The sequence below is a fragment of the Parasteatoda tepidariorum genome, chromosome 5 (genome assembly GCF_982258835.1).
Source record: "Parasteatoda tepidariorum strain Cologne lab strain chromosome 5, Ptep-v5.0, whole genome shotgun sequence".
Taxonomy (NCBI): Eukaryota; Metazoa; Arthropoda; class Arachnida; order Araneae; family Theridiidae; genus Parasteatoda; species Parasteatoda tepidariorum.
In genome coordinates, this window is record NC_141759.1 from 118,918,478 (window position 1) to 118,940,679 (window position 22,202).

Sequence of the window (22,202 nt, forward strand, 5' to 3'; positions counted from 1 at the left end):
TCTGTTTTTTTTTATATTTTAGTGACTTTTTGTTGACTGTCTCATATTTGGGTTGACTTTTGAACTCTGCTATGAATTTTTCTATAACTTTAAAATGTTGAGCCTGTTTGTTTGTCAGTTTAATTACTTGACAAAAGAGTTTTTCTATTGCATTTATTAATTTATTTGGTTTTGATTATATTTTAAAATTTATCCATTTGAGAAACTGTAAAAATCTTAATTAAATCCTTAATTTCATATATTTATTATCCTGCAAAAAATCTTATGAATATAGAACGCTATGGAGAAATGTCTCTACTGATTAGCATTCCTATTTTTTGGGTAGTAGGCTAGAAGGATGAACTTAACTTATACAATTAAAGTGATTTTATTGTAAATATGTAATAAGTAACTATTTGTAAGCATGTGAGTCTATGACTATTTTTGGTAGGAGTAAAGAAATTTTTTTTAACATAATTTAATTATTTTTCACAGAATGGGATAAAATTATTATTTTTTGTGTTTGCAAATGAAACACTAGAAGTTTAATACTTGTTTTTGTTCTAATATGTTTTATATATTTATATATTATAAAGCAAGTAAAATTTGTGTAATTTTTTAAGCTACTCATTTTAATTATTATTATAGTTAGTCATTTTCGTTGCAGAGAGGAATAAACTTGCGATGCGTTCGAACCTGTGTTGTTGTAGCTGAGGAGAGGCCTAGAGCTGGATTAACAGCCTCATTCTCAAAATTATTTTCTGGTTTAGGCTTATCTCCTAGAGCTGTTAGCACAAGCTTTGGATGTCGAGTAAATATTTGTTTTGCAGGTAAGTAATGTTTTTAATTAAGCAGACATGCAATTTTCCCCAGACCCACGGAATTCAGCTTTTTCCCCCTGATTTTCATAATAAACTTAACAATTCTAAAATTGCGAAAATTTTATATGTGTAACAAGGGACATCCACTAGTTTTACTAAAGTGATTGAAGTATCTTTTCTATCCAATATGTTCCTGAATTTTAATGACACTTGAACAATATTTTATAAAAAAAGAAAAACGAAAACTTTCTAATGAATTTTTAGAAGCATGAATGAATACTAGGGCCGAGTACTTATTAACTATTTTTAGTGAAATTAAATCTTGGTATGTTGGCTATTTGTTTTAAATATTTGAATTGTTCTTTTATTTATTTTTTTTTAAATTATTTAATCCAATTTAGAATTCAATATGCACACAATTTTCTAAATGATAAACTGAGGGGACATTCACTAACTGGATTTTTTTTAAAAAAATGTTCATCTGCATTCATAACAACTGAAAAACTTTAATTTGAAATATTAATCCAAATTCAATTTTCCCTCTTATTGACTATTAGTAAGAAATCATCCTAATAGCGATTTTAATAAGCAATGGCATTTTGAATCAACTAGCAGAAGAATCTTACATTTTGAAGTGAGTTAACTCAAAATATTTAAAAAAATTTAATTTGTATTTTATTAAATACAATAATTTCTTTAAATTTTAATTTTGATTATAGTTTCATTCATAATTTTAAAAAACTACTTTTAATGCTTTGCTATCATGCTAAATTCAGTTTTTTTCCCCCAGAAACTGCTGATGCATAACTGATTACATGAAATTGACCAAATTTTTACGATATTTTAATTATGTATATAAAAAAATTTTTTAATTTATAGCGAGCCTCTAGTCCAGACCCAACAGCAGTGATAAGAGAGCGAAATGATAAGAGTTATATTAGTTCATATTTGATGGAGTCTGGCAAACTTTTTCCAGGAGTGAAAGTAGTCATTGCCAATCCGGAGACTAAAGGACAATGTGGAGATTCTCACCTAGGAGAGGTATAAACTACATTTTGTATATTTTAAATAAATTATGTCACAGCTGCCAACTCTCTCAACTTCCAAAAAATAATTTAGAAAAATTTAAATTTTTTGTATTTTAAAATCTCTTTATTAAAATATCTAATTATGTAAAAAATAAAAAATGGTTTTGGTGTTCGAAACTAAAGAATTGGCAAAAGTAATCTAAGCTTTGTTACCACTTGAATGCCTAATGTGATCATATATTTCGCCAAGAAAAAAAATAATGAATACTGATTTTCAATCATCCATATTTAATGAAAATTCGGAAAAAGGATGAAATGCTCAAAATTGCGAAAGATTTTTAAGAAGAATTTGATAAATCATTTTTATGTAACGTAAAATCAGTCACCTATTTTAAAATTGTTAAACATTCTGGATTACTGAAATTCTCATTTACCAAAATTGTGAATACTTTCTTCCTGAATTACAACTGTAAATACTATGTTACATTCTCATTCACATTTCTCCTTCAGATTCTCATTCATATCATGATTCTCATTCAGATAAATTACTTTTTATTAAATAGTTTGTGATAACCATTTTTATTTACCCTATATAACTAAAGCAACAAGAAGGGAGGAAAAAAAATTTAATGGGAGAAAAAAAATAAGTGAGTAGTGCTTGTTTAAGATGCAAAAATCTCTTTTTTTTTTCGAACGATTTCCTCCCGTGAGCTAGTATTTAAAAGCAGAATCAAAATTTGTGGTTTGTAAGTCAGGAGAAGTTGTGGTTCCAAAGTAACGCATTAACTGAAATTTAGTTTGACAATTTTTGCCAGACTAACGAAAATTTTAGTTGGGTTGGCATACGATTTAAATTCTTGTCTGTGAGGTAAAATTAGGTCAATTTCTAATGCAAAATTAGATAGCTCTTTTTTTCCCTTCCTATAAACGTTTTTGGAAGATGATCTAATGAACAGTTTTGTTGACAATGTCTGTTGTTAGCATTTGGTCTACACAGAGCTAATGCTAAGAACTAAAATTCACTCACGTAGTTTCTCTGTCAAAGGTTAGCTAGAATTTGCTTTGGTAATTACTTTGTGTTAAACCAAACGCAAAGTAATGGTAGGTTAAAAAAAACTGTTTATGGTAATCTAATGATATAATACAACATTTGTCGACAATGTTCAATTTTTCTAAGACAAAAGATAGGGAAAATTTGTTTTGAGCAATACTATTTTCAGAGGTTCTGAATTACATTGACCAGAGCCGCGATGACTCAGGGGATAGAGTATTCACCTTTGAATGAGGTGAATCGGGTTCGAATCCCAGTGATGGATGGTCGATACGAATCCGTATCCAGCTTGCATCGAGCACTGTGCTGACATGAAATATCATCAGTGGTAGACGGATCATGAGTTAGAGTCCCTTTGCCGTCAGGGTAACCGTGGGAGGCTTACGGCTTACGTCCCCTTGCCACCAGGTTAACCGTAAGAGGTCCTCGTGGTTTTCCTCTCCATGTAACGTTAATTCTGGTTAGTTCCATCAAAAAATCCTCCTTGAAGGTAAATTTCCCCCAATACTTGATCCAGGAGTTCCATTGTCTTCTGGGTTGTGTTCAAAAATACAAAACTACGGAGTTGAACGTTAGCAGTCGTAAATCCAAGAATTGGGTCAGCTATTCCACGACGGTTATAAAATAAAATTAAAAAATAACATTGGACAACAATTTTACATAACAGTCTAAAGTTTGATTCAAACTTGTGGTTACGTCAAATATAAGTTAAAATATTTTTGGAGCTAAAACTTGTTTCAGCCTTAAAATTTTTTGGTGAATTTACTAACGAAATTTTGGTTGAGCTATCATGGACTTACGATTTTGTACAATGAGCTTACGTTTGGGTACGAAATTCAAATTTTCTTCGGCAAAAGTTTGCAAAAAAAAAAAACTCAGGTAACCGACACTGGATACGTTAATGTTTTGTTTGGATACAGAATTTTTTGTTTGGCCGACGATACCTTACGTTTGACCTACAATTCTAACTGGTGGTTACTTAGTCAAAAATTAGTTGAAACTTGTTTGGGCCATATCTTTCTTTCAGAATAATTTCTATCACAACATTTAATTTGGCAAAAAGGTGCTAGCAATTTTATTACAATGGGTTAACGTTTGAAGATAAAATTTAAATTGTTGCTACTAGATTATAAAGTTGCTGGGCTGATGATTTACTGTAATGAACTAAAGTTTTGATTCGATAATCAAACTTTTGATTTCTAGGAAACGCATTAGTTAAAACACAGTTCAGACAATTTTTTGGTGGTCGGACTAAAAAAGATTTTTGATAAGCTTAAGATTTTCTTTCACGGGTTAGCTTTTCATAGTTCAGGATAGTTTCATAGTACATAGTTGCCTGAAACTTGTTATGGTCAGAGCTGTTTTTGAGGGCTGGGCTATCTAAATATTTTGTCCAGCTAAAGTGGACATAAAATTTCCTTTAATGAACTGTCATTTGAAAAAAAAAATTATTTTTTTATTTTGTCTAATATTTGCAGGAAGACTTAGGCTAACGATTTTACATAATGGTGTATAGTTAAGGAGCAAAATTCAAAATTGTAGTTTTCATGTCAGAAATTGGTTGTTTTGGTTGTTTTGATCGCGAAAATTTTTTTAAGGCTATCATTGAACAATGTTAAAAAAACGCTTCCCTGGATAATAATATGTCTAAACTTCTTGAGGTATAACTTTTTTGTATTGACTGGAGAATTAATGCAAATTTTTGTTGAGCTGCCAGCTCTAAGTATTTTATAAAAAAAATCTAACGTTTGTAGGGAAAATTTCAAAATTTGTAGTTTTCAGTACGTGATGGAGAGAATTTGAATAAAAGCCTGGTTGGTAGCAGGGCTAAAGAGAATAGAAGGGCTAGTTCACTCCGCTCTTAGAGTTGAAGCAACGATTTCCCTCATGACGTCACTGTGTCCACAGATCTCGGAGATCGCAAGCAAAGATATTATAATAACTTTGCATCCTTCTCGTTGTAAAAATAAGTTTAGACTTTTTCTGGTTATTAACTTTCAAACTTTACGTATTTAACACATTATTTCCGTTCATAAACATAGTTCAAAAAAACATTCTTGGCTATTATATTAAAAAAAAATACCATTCTAAACTTATAAAAATGTTTTACTAGTTGGCGAAAATGACACTATAAATACTTTATTTTAAAAAGGTCAGTTTTAACTTTAATTATTAAGAAAAGCATGTATCGACACTTTTTCATCTGCATAATCTTCGATAACTATAAGTTGGGTTAAATTTAGAAACTTGATTTTAAAATATGTCGTTAATAGCAATTTGTTCATACTTAATCATTAGGAAACATCAACCTTAAACGCTAATTACTGAAACAAAATAATAATTTAGGTTCATAGTGACATTAGAAATTTTAAAATTGTTTATAGATTTTTAAATTTACGATGATATAATTTATAGATATTTAAATTTAAGAGAATATAATTTTTTTAAAAAAAATCATAAATATTTAGAATAACTACATTAAAAAATATGTTATGAAATTAGGAGAATTTCAACTATATACTATATATTTTATTTATACTTTTTATTTACATTTTAATTTTCTGTGACTTCATCCATTTTTTATTTTTTTTCACCTGCCTTTCTTTTTGAAGTAACTAGGCGGTTTCTATTTAGATAATGAATTTCTTATGAAAGTTCTTAACGACAGAATAAACGCATTGCTGTTTTTTATTAACTGTGTCATTTCGGAATCCATTCCTTACATAGTTGTTAATTTACTTTAGGGAAAATGCGGAAAATTATATTTTTTCCTTTTGTTTTTCTATCAGTTGCATTTGCGCAAACTGGCATTTCGATAATAGTTTTAAATTCTTGTAAATTCACTGCAAAAACTGAGGAAAGTCATTATAGAAAATAACAAATGTCTTAGAATATCTCGCAAAAAGAAATGCTCCAATATTAGTTAGAGCTAGTAAGGCCGAACGCTCCGTTCTTGAAGTAAAAGAGCGAGCTTTGCGCCAAAGTGACGTCACTAGAGAAAATCGGAGGATTGGCGCGGCGAGAGTTTCTTCAAAGGAGTGAACCAGCCCTTCCATTCTCTTTAGCCCTGGGTTGGTAGGGCACTAGGCTCATGTCCAAGAGTTCGTATGCTCGTCCCTGCCTGCTGAAGGTTCCCCGTTTTGTAAATGGTGACTGATGCACGTTAAATCTGACGAGTTGCAAAGTCCTCCATGTTCCCATAGCAAATCAATAACTCTGGTGGTACTGATCCCGGAATTTCCTTGTCTTCTGGATTGATTCAAAATTACAAGGCTACAGAGTTGAGCAGTAACAGTCGTAAACCCGAAATCGAATAATAATTATTTAGGTTTGGTACTGTAAATAATGAAACACAGTTATTCAAACTGAACTCCAAAAACTAGAAAAAAATATCTAGCAGACGTAAAAATTATCAGGCAATTTAGCTGGATTATAAATTAATATTGTTTTCTTTCTCTCTGGAGTAACAACGTCTGAGTCATTTAGTAAACATTATTTGTATAATCATATTTCATAATGAAATATGATTATAAATAATCATATTTCATTATCAAAAGGAATTAAGACATTTTATACGACTAAATGAAATTAACCATTTCACAAATCTTACCCCAATTAGGATTTATAATTTTACGTAAATTATTGTAAGAGGCAATTATAATATATTTATTTTATCAACATTACAGCATTATAAAATCTCAGTTTTAATTGATCTACAAGAAAAATATAGATATTCGAAAAATTCGTGTTTTTTCCCTATCATCTAACATTATAATAAGAACAATAGGGTAAAAGTTTAGTTTATAAAGAATTAATAATATAAAGAAAAAGGACCAGGACTCTCTATCTCTTCCTGGTGACAGGCAGACCAACACTTGCTTATCCCGTCTGGCCAGTGGACACCTGAAAAGTCTCACATTTTCTGCTAATCAAAAGATCTTTCCTCTTTGCCCTAAATGCCAACAAAACCAGGCATCACCTGAGCATATCTTGAACTGTTTAGGACTGGACTGGAACGACACTCATTCCTCTCCCCTTTTAGCTTCCGACTTCCTTATTTTCAACGGATTTATTGATCTGGTTTGGATGGGAATTAGCAACAACAATAACAACAGAATTAATAATTTTGTGCTAATGCTAGGCAGTTGTAATTAAAAATTTCTTTCGTCTATTTCAAAATATCATTTAATTCTATTTAGTAACCGAAAAGTTCATATTGTAGCTGACCTTGCCAAAAGTATTATATACTTCTGTAGTACCAAATTATTTTAAATTAAAATAATTGTTGGCACATTTTGTATTCTTATCTATAAAAGCAGAATGAAATATAATTCCCCATTTTAATTATTTAAGTGGCATGTATTAGATGTTTACCTCACATGCATATGCCATTTCTCAAAAATTACAAGACAAATAATTTCGTCATCTTTTCATTTTATACTTCTCTCCCATTTTATGATGAATTTATCGCATCTGTAAATGAATTAAATGTTTGTCTTTTAATCAAATTCTGCAAAAATGTACATGATTTTTATTTAAATTAAAATGAAGTATGAGCTTTTATTCGTAGATCAAACGTACATTCGGAAAAATAAATAAATAAATTTAGATTGAACGAATATTTAAATTTATAGATTTTAAATTAATATTTAAGTCAATTACTTTACTATTCTACCTTTTCAAAAATATTTAGAGGAGTATGGGAAAAAATTGTCGATTCTGTCATTTCCTTGTCTTTATGTCTCTTTGGAGTTTATTTATGCAATTCGTCCTTTGGCTCTCTTGAATTCAAAATTCTTGGAAATAACAACTTGCATATGTGCATGTGTAGTTTTAAGTAAAGTTTATCATTATAAGTTTAGTATTTAAGCAAAATTTACCCTGACATCATTTTGGCTTTTGTTTCATATTGTTTTGCATTAAAATATCTAAGTTTCATTTGGCATTCTGGTTATCAAAATTATGTGTTCTGTAGTTATTTATGCTACTGTATTTATTTTGTTATTTTTATTTACATTGTTATTTGAATGTGGCAGAATTCTTAGATCTACCCTGTAAGAATATAAATATCATGGAATGTACGGAATCAAAGATTCTTTTACTCCTCGGAGGGCTGTTGTCCATGTTCTGGCTACTTATAAATGTGTCTGATAACCCATTTGGGGAACTATTTTGATTGCTAAAACTAAGATCATAAGCAGAGATAATAAGATAAAGCGGCAACTTTCAACAACTGCAGCTTGTGCTTTGCTTTTTATCAAAGTTTTTTTAAAAAAAAAACGAAGAGCTAGCTTTTTTTCCTCTGTATATGCATTATTGTAAAATGTGGCTCTGCATTCTATGATGAAATTTAAAATATGGTAGATGCGTACAAACCACAAATAAAAAAAATTAACCTTTTGTACATCATCAAATATTGATCGAACTGTTTTTGCAGTCAGATTAAAATAACCTCGCCTCCACGTTGGCGTTCGCTGGGCAACATTGCGATTAGAAAGAGGTATTATAAGGACCGATCACGGATCACAGTGGCTAAGAGGTTATATAGTAATAGTAGTAGTAGTACTTTAATTATATTGCACTGGAGCTGTATAATGGGTCCGGTCTGGGGAACATCCCCGAGTATGATCCGAAGGCATGCAATCACAATTTTGATCCTCTGCAGAGTGTTGGGCTCCCCCTCTTTGGTAATTTGACGGTAGAACAGCTTAACGAAGACCGATACAACACACCCTCGGTTCTTTCGTAATTTGATCAACCTCCCTTTTACTGTCGGCAGCCAATGATGCTTGACTTCGGTGATTTACTGGAAACAGTGTCTTAACACCGGACCACTGCAGATAACAGGTTATAATAAAGTGGAAGCTTGATAAATTTAGTTCAACAAAAGCTACTCAATAAATAAGCTTTTTGATCCAGCTATATTTATAATAGAGTCACCGTTATTACAGGGAAATCCTCTCTTCGTATTTCTTCAATTTCTGTCAGTTTGAAAAATTTGCAAATTCGCTCTCCTTTAATTTGGGGGGGGGGGGAGAGCTGCTGAACAGCATAAATTGATTTAATGGCTCTTAAATTTTATTAAATCTGTTTGAACTTTTGCTAATACTAAATATTGGCGATCGTTTTTCTACGAGATAGCTATTGATTTTAATAAAAATACTTTCGGTTTCTGAGGTATTATGAACAATATTCATATAATATGTAGTGTGATAAAATTTATAAACATCATTTATTTCAAATGGGTGAATAATTAAATTTTTAATGCCAATCACGTCTGCAAAAAGGCAATTTCAATTTTTCAAATAGTTTTGCATGAGGCATTAAATAAGCCAACATGAGCTGCGATGGCTCAGGGGATAGAGCGTTCGCTTTCTAATGCGGCGAACCGGGTTCGAATCCCAGGTCGATACGAATTGCGCATTCGGTTTGCACCGACCACAGTGCTGACGTGAATTATCTTCGGTGGTAGACGGATCATGGGTTAGAGTCCCTTTGCCGTCGGGATAACCGTGGGAAGTTCTCGTGGTCTTCCTCTCCATGTAAAGCAAATGCGAGTTAGCTCCATTAATTAGGAGTTCCCTTAACTTCTGGACTGGGTCCGAAATTACAAGGCTACTGAGTTGAACATTAGTAGTCGTAAACCCAGAAGATTGGGTCGATTGTTCAACGACGGTTATAAAATATAAAAAAATAAGCCAACTTTAGAAACAACTTCTGAAAATAATGTTATGGAGCCAAAATATAATTCCCTACAGGTTTATTAGTTTTAAAGGGATCGTATAGAGATTATTACCATCGTATCTATATTGATTTATCAGATACCATAATATCAGTAGTACCTATTACTATAATTTCAATTAATTAAGCATTGCTAGCCTGATTACAGTTCATGATTGTTGGTGATTTTATTCGCCTCCCCAGGAACCGATATGAGTAACACTAATCTAAGAAAAATATCGGCACTTAAGTGTTTCGGAGTCCGAAAAAACCTATTATCACAGTACTTATAACCGCAGTGCCAAAAAAAGGGACCACCCTGAATAACTTTTGTTCTAATGATCAGAACTTCACGTTTTAGAACTCAATCCTAATGGTTCAAAGGGCTGATTTCAAATACGCTAATTAATGAGTGCAGTCGATATTTTAAGTTACGAAATCCGCAACAAACACGTACTTTCTCTGAATAAACATACCTTTTTTTAGACGCATTCTGACCCTTTAAATAAAGGGGGTAGCCGCAATCTGGGAAATATCGTCCCCATAGTTTGGTCAGGAGAGCGATTCAAAGTTTGAACTTCATAATATTAATTTTACTTTTTACGTATTTCGTCATATCTCGAGAACTTTTCAAGCGAGTTCATAAATTCTGCACGCAATTGTAAAATTCGTTTATCCACAGAAAATTCCATGCAAAACAAAATGCACTTTAATAATTATTTATTATTTTTTTTAATTTTATTTAATAATAAAAGAAAAATTTTGAATTGTAAGGTAAGGCATACAATTTTTAACGTAATTATAAAGTATGTAACTTTATATGGCAAAATACAAAATTTGGGCCAAATGGGTTGAAAAGTTCGTATATTTAAAATTCGATTTCTCAGGAATTATTCATCCGGTTTCGCTCAAATTTTGTATTTTGAACCGCGATGGCTCAGGGGACAGACCGTTCGCCTCCCAATGTGGCGAACCGGGTTCGAATCCCAGTTGATACGAATTCCGCTTCCGGCTTGCACCGACCACAGTGCTGACGTGAAATATCTTCAGTGGTAGATGGATCATAGGTGAGAGTCCCCTTGCCGTCAGGCTAACCGTGGGAGAGACTCGTAGTCTTCCTCAACATGTAACGCAAATGCGGGTTAGTTCCATCAAAAAGTTCTCCACGAATGCAAAATTTCTCACAATACTCGATCCTGAAGTTCCCTTGTCTTCTAGAATGGGTTCAAAATTACAAGGCTACGGAATTGAATATTAGTAATCGTAAACCCATAAAATTGGGTCGGCTGTTCGACGGTTATAAAAAAAAACATTTGCCGTGTAAAAACATGCGCAACTATGAAGTTATGTAAAAAAAGTGTGTATCTTACAATTCAAAATGTTTTAAGCGATTATTAAATAAAATAATTAAAAATAATAAATATTTATTAAAACTTATTTTTTGCTCAGAGTTATTTTTGGATAAATAAATTTTTATTGGCGTGGAAAAATAGTCTGCTTGTACGAATGTAAAATAACAGTCAACATGTTTCAAACGCTTCAAAAATAGGCGTCCATTTTCAAAACTTGAAAGAATCTTGAAAATGGTGCCTATTTTTGAAGCACTTGAAACGACTGTTATTTCATATTTGTATATTTTTGAAACGAATAAAGTTTTCAATCAAATAATATCTTACAGCTTCAATCTCTTGAAATTATTTATTTAAAATTTAATTAGTTTAAGTCAAAAAAAATCATTTGAATGTTGAACCATAAAACGCTCATTTAAACCATAATGTGATTTGAGGAGATTATCAAGTTGACTGAATAGACTTGCGCCGGTGAAATGGAAAAGTACCCGTGACATAATACGAATTTTTAAACTGTTACTTCCAAATAACTGTATCGCCACTTCGCCCCACTTTTCAAATAATGCGCATAAAGCTATTTATTTCAATATTTAGTGATGTTTATATTTTGGACTATTTACTTTAATAGTTTTTTATGCGTAAAGTGCATGTTATGGTAATATATTGGGATCATAATATTTTATTTTATAACAGTTGTCGTACAGCTGGCCCAATTTTTCTGGTTTTTTCGACTACTATTTGTCAACTCAGTAGCCTTGTAATTTTGAACCCATTCCAGAAGACAATGAAATTCCTGGATCGAATGTTGGGAGAAATTTGTCTTCGTGGAAGAATATTTTTGATGGAACTAACCATTCTAAGTCATTTTATGAAGATGGATTCTAAGTCATTTTTATCTTTTTGATTATTTACTCCGTGTAGGGACCGTAGGAAACCTATTACCCCAGTAGGTGTTTTGCACCGTCTCAAGTCGAAACCACTCCAAAACAGTGACCCCGCAGCCCTACTGGAAATAGTCATACCTCATTACCATAGTCACCGCCACAGGTCCAGACGAATGCCCGGGGGAGTTCTTATTTTAGACAAACTATACTTCTTAATGCTTTTCTTTACTTAGTGCATATTTTGACAGCTAATCGAAAGCTTTTTGCACACACCTATTATTCAAAGATAATTCCATCTAAAAAATATTTTTTATAATTATTATTTATTTTTTTAATTATTTCTTTTAAATTATTTATTCTTTATTATATACGAAAATAAGCTTTTATATGAATTTTAACATCTTCTTAAAGAAGTTAATTTTTAGTGAAAAAATATAACATTTGGACGAAATCGGTTGTACAGTTCTTGATAAGCAAAACTTTAAATATACGACTTTTTAAAAAAATTTTGATATCTCATAAAGAATTTGACTGATTTCATTAAAATTGAAGTAAAAATTTGTATACCTTACAATTCAAATATTTTTTCGACTGTTAATTGTAAAATAATGATAAATAATCATTAAAATAAATTTTTTACATGGTTATCTTTGAATCAGCGAATTTTATATGCACTTGCAAACATTTTTAGATTCCATTAAAAAATTCGGGAGATATCGTGAAATAAACAAAGAGAAAAAGTGACATTAAAAGTACCAAACTTTTGACGGCTCTCCTGACCTAATTATCGGGAGCATATTTTCCAAATTGCAACTGCCTTCCCCCATACATTGAAGGCCAGGAATCTTATTTCATTTGATAACCGTCGTTGAACAGCAGAGATGCCAACTTGCTCCGGACAGCAAATGTATATTTTAAAGTGGTAGTTTATCAATTGCGATTCTTGGTTTAATAAATTTAATTTAGTAGATTTTTATCCACCATTATTTCTAAATAATTCGTAGGCTTATAAAATTCACTACTTTAAAGTATTTAAGTCATGCTATACCTTTTAAAAAGCAAGAAAAATGGACAAATATTTTCTAAATTTACTTTATAATTATTTACCGTTTTTCTTAATTATTTTGTCGTGTCCGGAGCAGTTGGCATCTATGGAACAGCTGGAACAATTTTAAGGTTTACGACTACTAATGTACTCCGTAATCTTGTCATTTTGAACCTAATCCAGAAGACAAAGGAACGCCTGGATCAAGTATTAGGAGAAATTTGCCTTCGTGGTGGACTTTTTTGATAGAACTAACCCACATTTGCATCACATAGACTAATGAAGACCATCCTGCGAAGTAGTCGTGTTCAAATCGTAGTGGGCGTTTCTGCCAAGGTAGGCCTGTTCACATCACGTCCTAAGTTCATCGACAATGTCAACCTTCATCTATGAAAAAGTACCCCAACATAGATTCAAGTCAACGTGTCTTGGAATTATATTTTTGTAGAGGTAGAGACACTACAGTGAACATTCAGGCATCTTCTGATACGAAAATATATCAAATTCAACGCTTTTGATTTTAATTCAAGCTTATATGAAAGCAACAGAAAATTTTCGCATTTTTTTCCAGCTTTACTCTTTATTCACCATAAACACCATTTTGAATAGACCATATTGTTGTTTATTTTTTATCATTTACAAATCAATATAAATGATGATGCTTCAAAAACATACATATCAGTCTATATACCAGAAATTTATATGAAAATGTAATTCATTGCTTTACAATATTTTAAACATAAAATTTTAATGCGGTAACAGAATTGTTTGTATTAAACATTCTACATTGTAATGGATTTAATTAAGCTAAAAGCAGAGATGATTCTGCTCCGGAAAAAATCTGGATTTTTCGCTAACCACGATCCGGAAGTTTTCGGAAATCAAAGATCCAGTAATTTCAAAAAAATCATCGATCGCATTTGTGTATAAAAATTTGTGTATATTTTATTTAAAAATATTAGAGCTATAAGTTATACTTGGCAGCTCTTTTATTTGTAAATAGTTTTTCTCATATAATAATGTGATTAGACATATAAGTAAGCTTATACATAATTATCCATTTAAATATTGCTGCATATAATTTATTTAAAATTTCATGTTTTGAAAACATCAAAAATTCGAATTTATAAAGACGTTAATATTTTGAAATGGGTCATTAATGATTTTACTCAAGAAATTTTCAGGTTTTTTGAGTTGGGCTCGCAATCATCCCTGATTTCACAAGTTTGCATCGCAAGTTCGTTAAAAGACAATTATTTTTTATATTTTACATTGTTGCAGAAAAATTCTGTCACAGACGAATAACTAAGCAAATGTTGTTTTACTAACATATTCTGAACTAATTACAGTACTTATACTCAAACAATACGTTTAAGCAGAGACATCAACTACTACGTCGCTCAACTGCTCATTGTCAATAATGATCACAATTCATAATATTTACTGACTTTATTAGATATATGATCGTTAAATTGATTCCTAAGCTTTGATTAAGCGGTCAAGATTATTAAATTTACTGAATGTTTCTACAACATCATCCTCATTAACAAATCGCCAAATTTTTCTGTGCTTGCAATTTTCTGCAACGAAGTAACTTTTTATGATAAAATTCAAACTTGTTTATGGTTAACACAGACTTTGGCCATATTTTTCGATAAATTGATTTACTAACAAAAATTTTTGGTTTGCCCAACAATTTCCTACTATGGGTTAACGTATAAAAGCGAAGGTCAAACTTGCAGTTTCTAAAACATAAACCTGGTAATATTATAACCCTGGTAAATCGGAACCTGTTTATCATTGACTGACTTCTAACAATGAGCTAACGTTTTAAGGAAAATTTTTAAGTTGCGATTTCTGTGATCTTTTGATTGGTAGTTTTGGGGTAACAGTTTCTTGCAACTGGCTTACATTTTAGGACAAAACCCAATTTTGTGATTTTTATATTTAGGTGGAGAAAAAAAAGAGAAAATTTTTCATTTGGCATTTTTTTTTAAAATTTTTTTTTAATTATTGGTTAACGAAAATGTTTGTTGAACTCACGTGGCCTATTGGCATTTTTGTATAATCGACTAACGTCTGGTTTCAAAATTCTATTGTGCGGCTACTAGATTGAAAGTTAACTAAAACCTGTTTTGACCTAACAAAAATGTTTCTTTGGCTAACACCCAACGTTTTCTTATGATGAGTTAGTTAACATTTAAAAGCTAAATGAAAACTTGTGTTTGCTAGATCCTTAAGTTGTATGGGCGTTGTATGGTAGGATGACGAGTTGTTAAAATGAGTTCTGTGGTAAAAATTTGAGTTTTTTGGGTCAAAAGTTAGCTAAAGCTTGTTTCACAATAGTTATATCTTTGCTTAGCGGGATAACTTTGATAGACAGAAGTATGGGTTCCTAGAATGAAAGTTGTTCAGTATTTATTTTTTCTTTCAAATAAATAATACTTTTTATTTTATTTTAATATGGTCCTTGAACAGCCATCCCAATTGTTTGTGTTTACGACTACTAATGTTCAACTCCGTAGCCTTGTAATTTTAAACCCAATCCAAAAGACAAGAGAACTGCTGGATTTGCCTTCGTTTAGGACTTTTTAATGGAACTAGCCCGCATTTGCGCTATATGAAGCGGAAAACCACGAAAATCACCCACGGTTATTCTGACGGCAAGGGGAAAAATATTATTAATAAATTATACACATAATACATGAATAATGTTGTAAATTAAGCAGTATTATATTTAATTGTTTCTTTTATAATGCTGATAAGCGTTGTTTGCATTTTATAGGACGTGTCTTGATATGAAAAAGAAGAAAAGTATTTTCCGCTGCATGAGAGTTCTGGTAAGAATTTTAATTACGTTAATTTTCGTGCTGTTCAAATACACTGGTTATCATAAATTAAGGAAAAATCACAAAAATAGCGATAACTCTTTCAAAAGTAAGCCAAACCGTGCAAAATTTGCATATGTTGTCCACTAAGAGTAGCTGAGTAAAATTGCAATATGCAAATTAGTGGCGCTGCACTCGGCTTACGTCATCTGCCTGGAGCATAAAAGTCCAAGTTTGAGAGAAAGCACACAAATTTTACTGTGATTGCGACATTGAAAATCTGAGATAGCCAATTCGTAATAATGACCTCTAGGCATCATTTGCCTGAAGAACTACGATGGAGAGCCATCGGGAGACTAGAGGCAGAGCAGAGTCAATCAGAAGTGGCCAGATGGCTAAATGTGAGTCCATCTGTGGTTCATAGACTTTGGAGGCAATTTCAAACCACAGATTCGGCATCTAGGAGGTTCAGTCAAGGACGGCCAACTGTTACGACCAGTGCCGATGACCGATATTTGACATTAAGTGCACGCAGGAATAGAACCGCTACTCCGACACATCTTAGATCCTCTCTTGCTGCAGCCACCGGAAGGTTGGTGTCAACGTCAACTGTGCGCAGAAGGCTCCACGAAGGTGGTCTGTATGCGAGACGACCAGCCATTTGCGTGCCGCTCACATCACGCCATAGGAGAGACCGTTTGCAGTGGGCCCGACAACATGTCCACTGGACGTCAGATCAATGGAGGCCTGTTCTCTTTACGGATGAGTCCAGGTTTAGTCTAGAAAGTGACAGTAGACGTTATTTGATATGGAGAGAACCTGGGACCCGTTATCATCCATCAAACATCCGTGAAAGAGATGCATACGGAAGAGGCAGTGTCTGTGTTTGGGGAGGCATATCCTTAGGAGGGCGCACATACCTCCATGTCTTTCCAAGGGGAACCGTGAATGCTCAGGTTTATCGAGACAACATCCTTGATGCTTATGTGCGCCCATATGCCGGGGCAATTGGTGATTGCTTCCTGTTACAGGACGATAATGCAAGACCACACAGAGCTCGCATTGTTGATGATTATCTTCAACAGGAAACAATTACTCGCATGGAGTGGCCAGCTCGATCCCCGGACTTGAATCCTATCGAGCACGTTTGGGATGCTCTAGGGAGGCGTGTATCTGCCATCAATCCGCCCCCTCAGACCCTTGCCACGCTTGCAACTGCTTTACAAGAGCAATGGCTCTCACTTCCTATTGAACTGATAGACCGCATAATTGAAAGCATCACACATCGCTGTTTGTGCTGTATTGCTTCTAGAGGCAATCATATTCCATATTAAAGGTACTTTTTCTATTGCAAACCGATACTTCCAATTTGTTTATTTTATACATGTGCTAATTTCTATACTACTATTAATGTCTGATAATTTCTTTTTATGTTGTTTAATACCTTACTATGTGTTGTATATTGTGGGTAAGTTTCATAAAATTCCATGTGTAATTTCTTGAGTTATCGCGATTTTTGTGAATTTTCCTTAATTTATGATAACCAGTGTATAATGAAAAAGGCTTTGTGGTTTGCTTATTTTTTCTAACAATGGGGTAAGAAGGTTATAAGTAGTGCTGACGTAGGACACTGAAATTCGATCTATTTTTTAGTTCGGTCACGAATCACTACATTGAGCTAACATTTGGAAGTAGAATTCTGACTACTGTTTCCTGGGTATAAAAAGTTATGACTTTTTTTGTATTGGTAGGAGAATTAATGCAAATTTTTGCTAAGCTACCAGCTCTAAATATTTTGTAAAAAAAAATTGACGTTTGAAGGCACACTTCAAATCTGTAGTGTTCAACCCGTGCTAAAGAGAGTTTGAATAAACTCCGTAAACTTGAAACACAAAAAAAAATAAAATTCGGAGCAGTCCTCGTCTATAACTATTCAAATACCGTGGCAAAAGCAAATATGCAAAATCTGAAAGACAAAAAAAAACTTTAGACAATAAATTTTATCAAACCAACGGGGAACTATGATTTCCTACAGAGCAACTATGATTAGGATGAAACATTTTGCTTACTAGGCAAAACGATTGCTAAAAAATGTTTTTTACGCTCCTTTTTGGTTGGTTTGCCAACAAATTTATTTACAACTGTGGTTTATGGGAGGGCAAAGTTTGCGAAAGTTTGTTTTGGCCATAATTTTAATGGATTAATTTATTAAATGAAATTTTTTTGCTGATGATGTTCAAAGAATAATAATGTTTGACGAAAGTTTGTTTCAGCCGTTTCCTTTTAATCGATGAAGGTAGAGCCGAAATTGTTTGTTGGGCTTACGAATTTCAACAGTGGTAAGAAAGAAATTTGTAAATTGTTATATTAAATGCTATTGAGATCTTCAATGACAAAATTTTGTTAGCAACTTGAGAATTTGTCGTAATAGTGAATTAGTTGTTGCATGCCGTATTTGTTGTATCTAACTTTCCCAGAACTTAACACTTTATTTACCAAATTATTATAAAAATTATCAAATGCGTGAGTAACTTTTTTGTCCAATTTATTATTGTTTCTTTTACACCTTTGACAAAAAAAATTTAAAAAATTAAATGTTATTTTCTAGTTTATATTACATTATAAAATTTAATTTAAGTCAAGCATTTAATACAGAAAAATCTTCCGAATTTTTGCTGATTTCAGGGACTGACTAAACATTGTAAATGTTTTTTCTCTAATAGCAATAGAATTTTTTTTTCTCTTCTTAATTTCATTGTTGGTGACGCGCCGTCATCTTCGTCACTGGCAAGCAAATAAAACTGGATAAAACAATCAATTGTCAAAAACTTACCAACCCTAACTAATTATGATATTTTTTATAAGTGCTTAAAAATATTTTTTGAGTGCTTGAAAGGTGTTTATTTTTTGTTAAAGAATTTGTCTACGCATCCTGCAAAAGAACTGAATATATATTTATAAGTTCAGCCTGTAATCAAGTAACAGGGGGAAAGCAATGTTTAGTTGTTGTTCTTTGTGGTATTCTCTCTATTCAGCTCTTTATTCAAATCAAGTGATGTTTTTAAAAACGGAGTCATCTCTGCTTACTTTTTAAAAACATAAAGAAATTTTAGATGAAAAATCATCTACTGGAAAGTTTCTACTACTGGGGGATATAACTGTAGAAAATTCTCCTTAAACGTAATGGCATAGTTAAATTTAATTATCATTTTAATTTATAATTTGTTACACGACATGAAGAAGAAAAGTTAATATCGCTAAGAATAATTGAGTAAAAATTTATTTTTACCTGTGAAATAAACATCAAGAAATTAAACTGGAAGATAAGTTTAATTAGGAATAATAAAAGATTGATTTAGCATATTGACTCATTTATTGTAATATAGTCCATTTAAGCAATTTAGTCTATTAAATGTCACTAAAAGTAGTTTTAAATTACTTTTTACTTTAGAAATAAAAATTGCACTGAAACATAAACAGAGGGACATTTTTTGAGCCAGCAGTAACTGCTAGTTTTCTTCTCCGACCCAGTTTGTAGTTTCAACAGTGTCTCAGCTCATTGGTTTGGCAAACTGCTGCTGCGCTCATTGAATTATGGAAAAATAGACAGCCTGTCTTCTGTGGCGCCATGCTCAGCCTATCAAACATTGTTTTGCTAGTGTGAGGGAGATTTGTCTTTACGATTTACGAATTAAAAAGTGCCAAAATAATGAGTGCCAATTAATAAGTGTAGATCATCATGGAATAAAGTGTTTGATACCTAACCATCACATTATTGTCTAACACAACAAGTGTTAGACAATGTTATTGAATATTGAAATGTTAACAACATTAGTTCTTTTATAATGCAATTTTTTCTTTCTTCATTTTCCTGAGCATTTTGTTTCTTAAAGTTTTTAATGTAAATGTAATTTTTTGTTTGTAGTTTTAGTCATTAAATATGCACATAGATAAATGCGATCCTTAAACAAATACAAATATTAGGTGTATCAAAAACATAAAATGTTTTTTTTGTGTGTGTGTGAGTGTTTATTGAAATTTAGTATAGATATGGCAACATTGCGAAACAAAATGGAGCAATAAAGACATTTATTTATATGGCGCATAATTTTAAGAAGAAAAGAAATATTGAAGAATTCGTTTCATTTATGAGCATGGTAGCCAGGTTGAGATATTCCATGTACATTAAAGCATAATAATATTTACAACATAAACATAAAATACTTTTATAAACTTTTTTGAAAGGAAAAAAGTTTGAACAACCTTATTTAATAATCGTATTTTTTTGTTCTCACTGCCTCCTAACTCTTGCGAAGCAAAACGATATTTTCGAATTTTATTATTACCATACCTGGCCAGTGTCCTGTTTTTTTTAACGAAGACTCCTGTATTTTACTATTATTACGTGTTAACACATATATTCTAAAATTTCTCCGTATTTTTTGAAGAAATGTATTTAAAATAAATTTTACCCAATAAAATATCCGCTGATGGCAAAAATAATTGTCTTATTCCTCAACAGATAGTGCTTTTGCTAGTACTGCAGTATGTTGAGTGTTATTAGTTTAAGTTCTCCTTGCAGTCAAGCTAACTGTGGGACGTTTTCGTGGTTTTTCTCTCCGTGTAATGCAAATGCGTATTAGTTCCTTCAAAAAGTCTTTCATGAAGGCCAATTTCGCCCAGTACTTGATTGATCCAGGAGTTCCCTTGTCTTCTGGATTGGGTTCAAAATGACAAAGCGACTGAATTAAACATTAGTACCCGTAAACCCAAATTTGGGTTGGCTGTTTAGCAACTTTTATAAAATAATTTAGAAATAATGGTTTAAAAAAATCTTCCTTAGATTAAGATTTATATACATATTATTTTACTAAATATAAGTGCTTATATTTTGAATTTCTCTTTTTGACTTGCATGATTATGCATGATGTATCAAAATTTTACTCGTAGCCTAGTAAATGTCGCTAGTAAAATCTCTGTAATTTTATTTCTTCAATATTGGCAGGTATGTATTACATTCATGTGATTGATCATTGTTTTGAAAGTATATACATTTATTTTGCAGCTGCTGTGAATTGCTTGGCTAAGTTTGGCGCTCACTGTGAAGAGCTTCTCCCAAATATTTTAGTTTTTCTGCAGAGGAGCCTCCTTGATTGTGATGATGAAGTGAGAGCAACCTACTATTTAAATATCTTTTATCAGAAGCAAAAAGGACTTTTCTCCCAATTCATCATGAACGGTACATCTCTTTCGTTCATTAAATTTATAAATGAAGCCTTGAAATTTATATTTACAATAGTTTAGTAAAAGTAGGTATGAAGTGATGTTTTAAAAAAACTTAATTTTTTAGCATACAATCAACTATGCCAGAGATGGTTTCCAAATGGAAAATATGTACAGTTTCCTAATTATCCATTATTTAAATATGTTCAGCTGTTCCTTTTTTTTCTCTTGGTTTTGCCAGCAATTAAAACTAACATAGTTAGTCTAATATAGCTCACACAAGAGCACAGTAATTGTGTTTCCTTTTAATATATTGTGTATAATGAATGGTGCATATCGTTTTTAAAAAATGCTTAAAGGTGCTTATTTACGATTTTTGTTTCTTAAAAGCAATTAAAACTGCCTTTTTCATGAGGCAATTTAAAAAGTGCTTAATTTTTCCTTTTCGAAGATTTTTTTTCTTTACTGCTTTTCGCTGCGTTTTATGTAAAAGCATATAATCAAGAAAAGAGTTCTTTGTCAGAAACTAGTTATTTTATCATGATCATGTAAAGTCTTTGCAAATTATTTTGCATTTTGTTAATGTGTTTAGTGCTTAAAAATATTTTTGAGTACTTAAAAAAAGCACTTTAAAGATGCTTATTTTTTGTTGGAGATATGGCTAACGCACCCTACAATAGGTACAAGGAATTTTTGTTTTTCTAGATTTGAGTGGCAAACCGGGTAAAGTTTTGAAATTTATATTTGCAATAGTTTAGAGAAAGAATACTTGAATATATAGGGTTGTATTATTGAAAAAGCGTAAGTTTTTAGTGTAAAGATGGTTTCTAATGTGAACAGTTTCCTATTTATGCTATATTGTTTTAAGCTGATGTTACTGAATTCACGTAAATGCTGCTTGTCTTTTTTTCACTTATACATGAAGTACGCATCTGTACAGTTTCTATTAAAGTGAAATTATTTTTAAATACAAAAGTATGGTTGAACGCATTCTATAGGGTAAAAGCTAACTGTTGGTGGTTCAGTCCATGGGGGTTGAATAAGTCACATTAAGGTTCATTTAAACTAACAATGTGTGGATTTGTAGTTTAATGGTTAGGCTATCCGCTTTCCACTGGAGAAGTTGTGAGTTCAAATTTCAGATGAGGCATTTGATTTTCATCTCTAGATTTCTGTTCTAAGAACTATTTGGTACATTTCATTCTGTTTATATAAATATATTTTAATTTAAATTATTTGAAAAAAAATTTAAATTTTCAAAAGCAAAAAAGAAG

General features: G+C 31.8%; 1 long non-coding RNA gene across 1 annotated transcript; it reads left to right on the top strand.

Moving 5' to 3' along the window:
* The first annotated feature begins 646 nt into the window (after positions 1-646).
* On the top strand, positions 647-21,069 carry LOC147810098 (uncharacterized). The gene is made up of 4 exons (XR_015433568.1): positions 647-809; positions 1,680-1,841; positions 15,663-15,717; positions 20,771-21,069. It is a non-coding gene; the product is annotated as an uncharacterized LOC147810098 (long non-coding RNA).
* Positions 21,070-22,202: the final 1,133 nt, after the last annotated feature.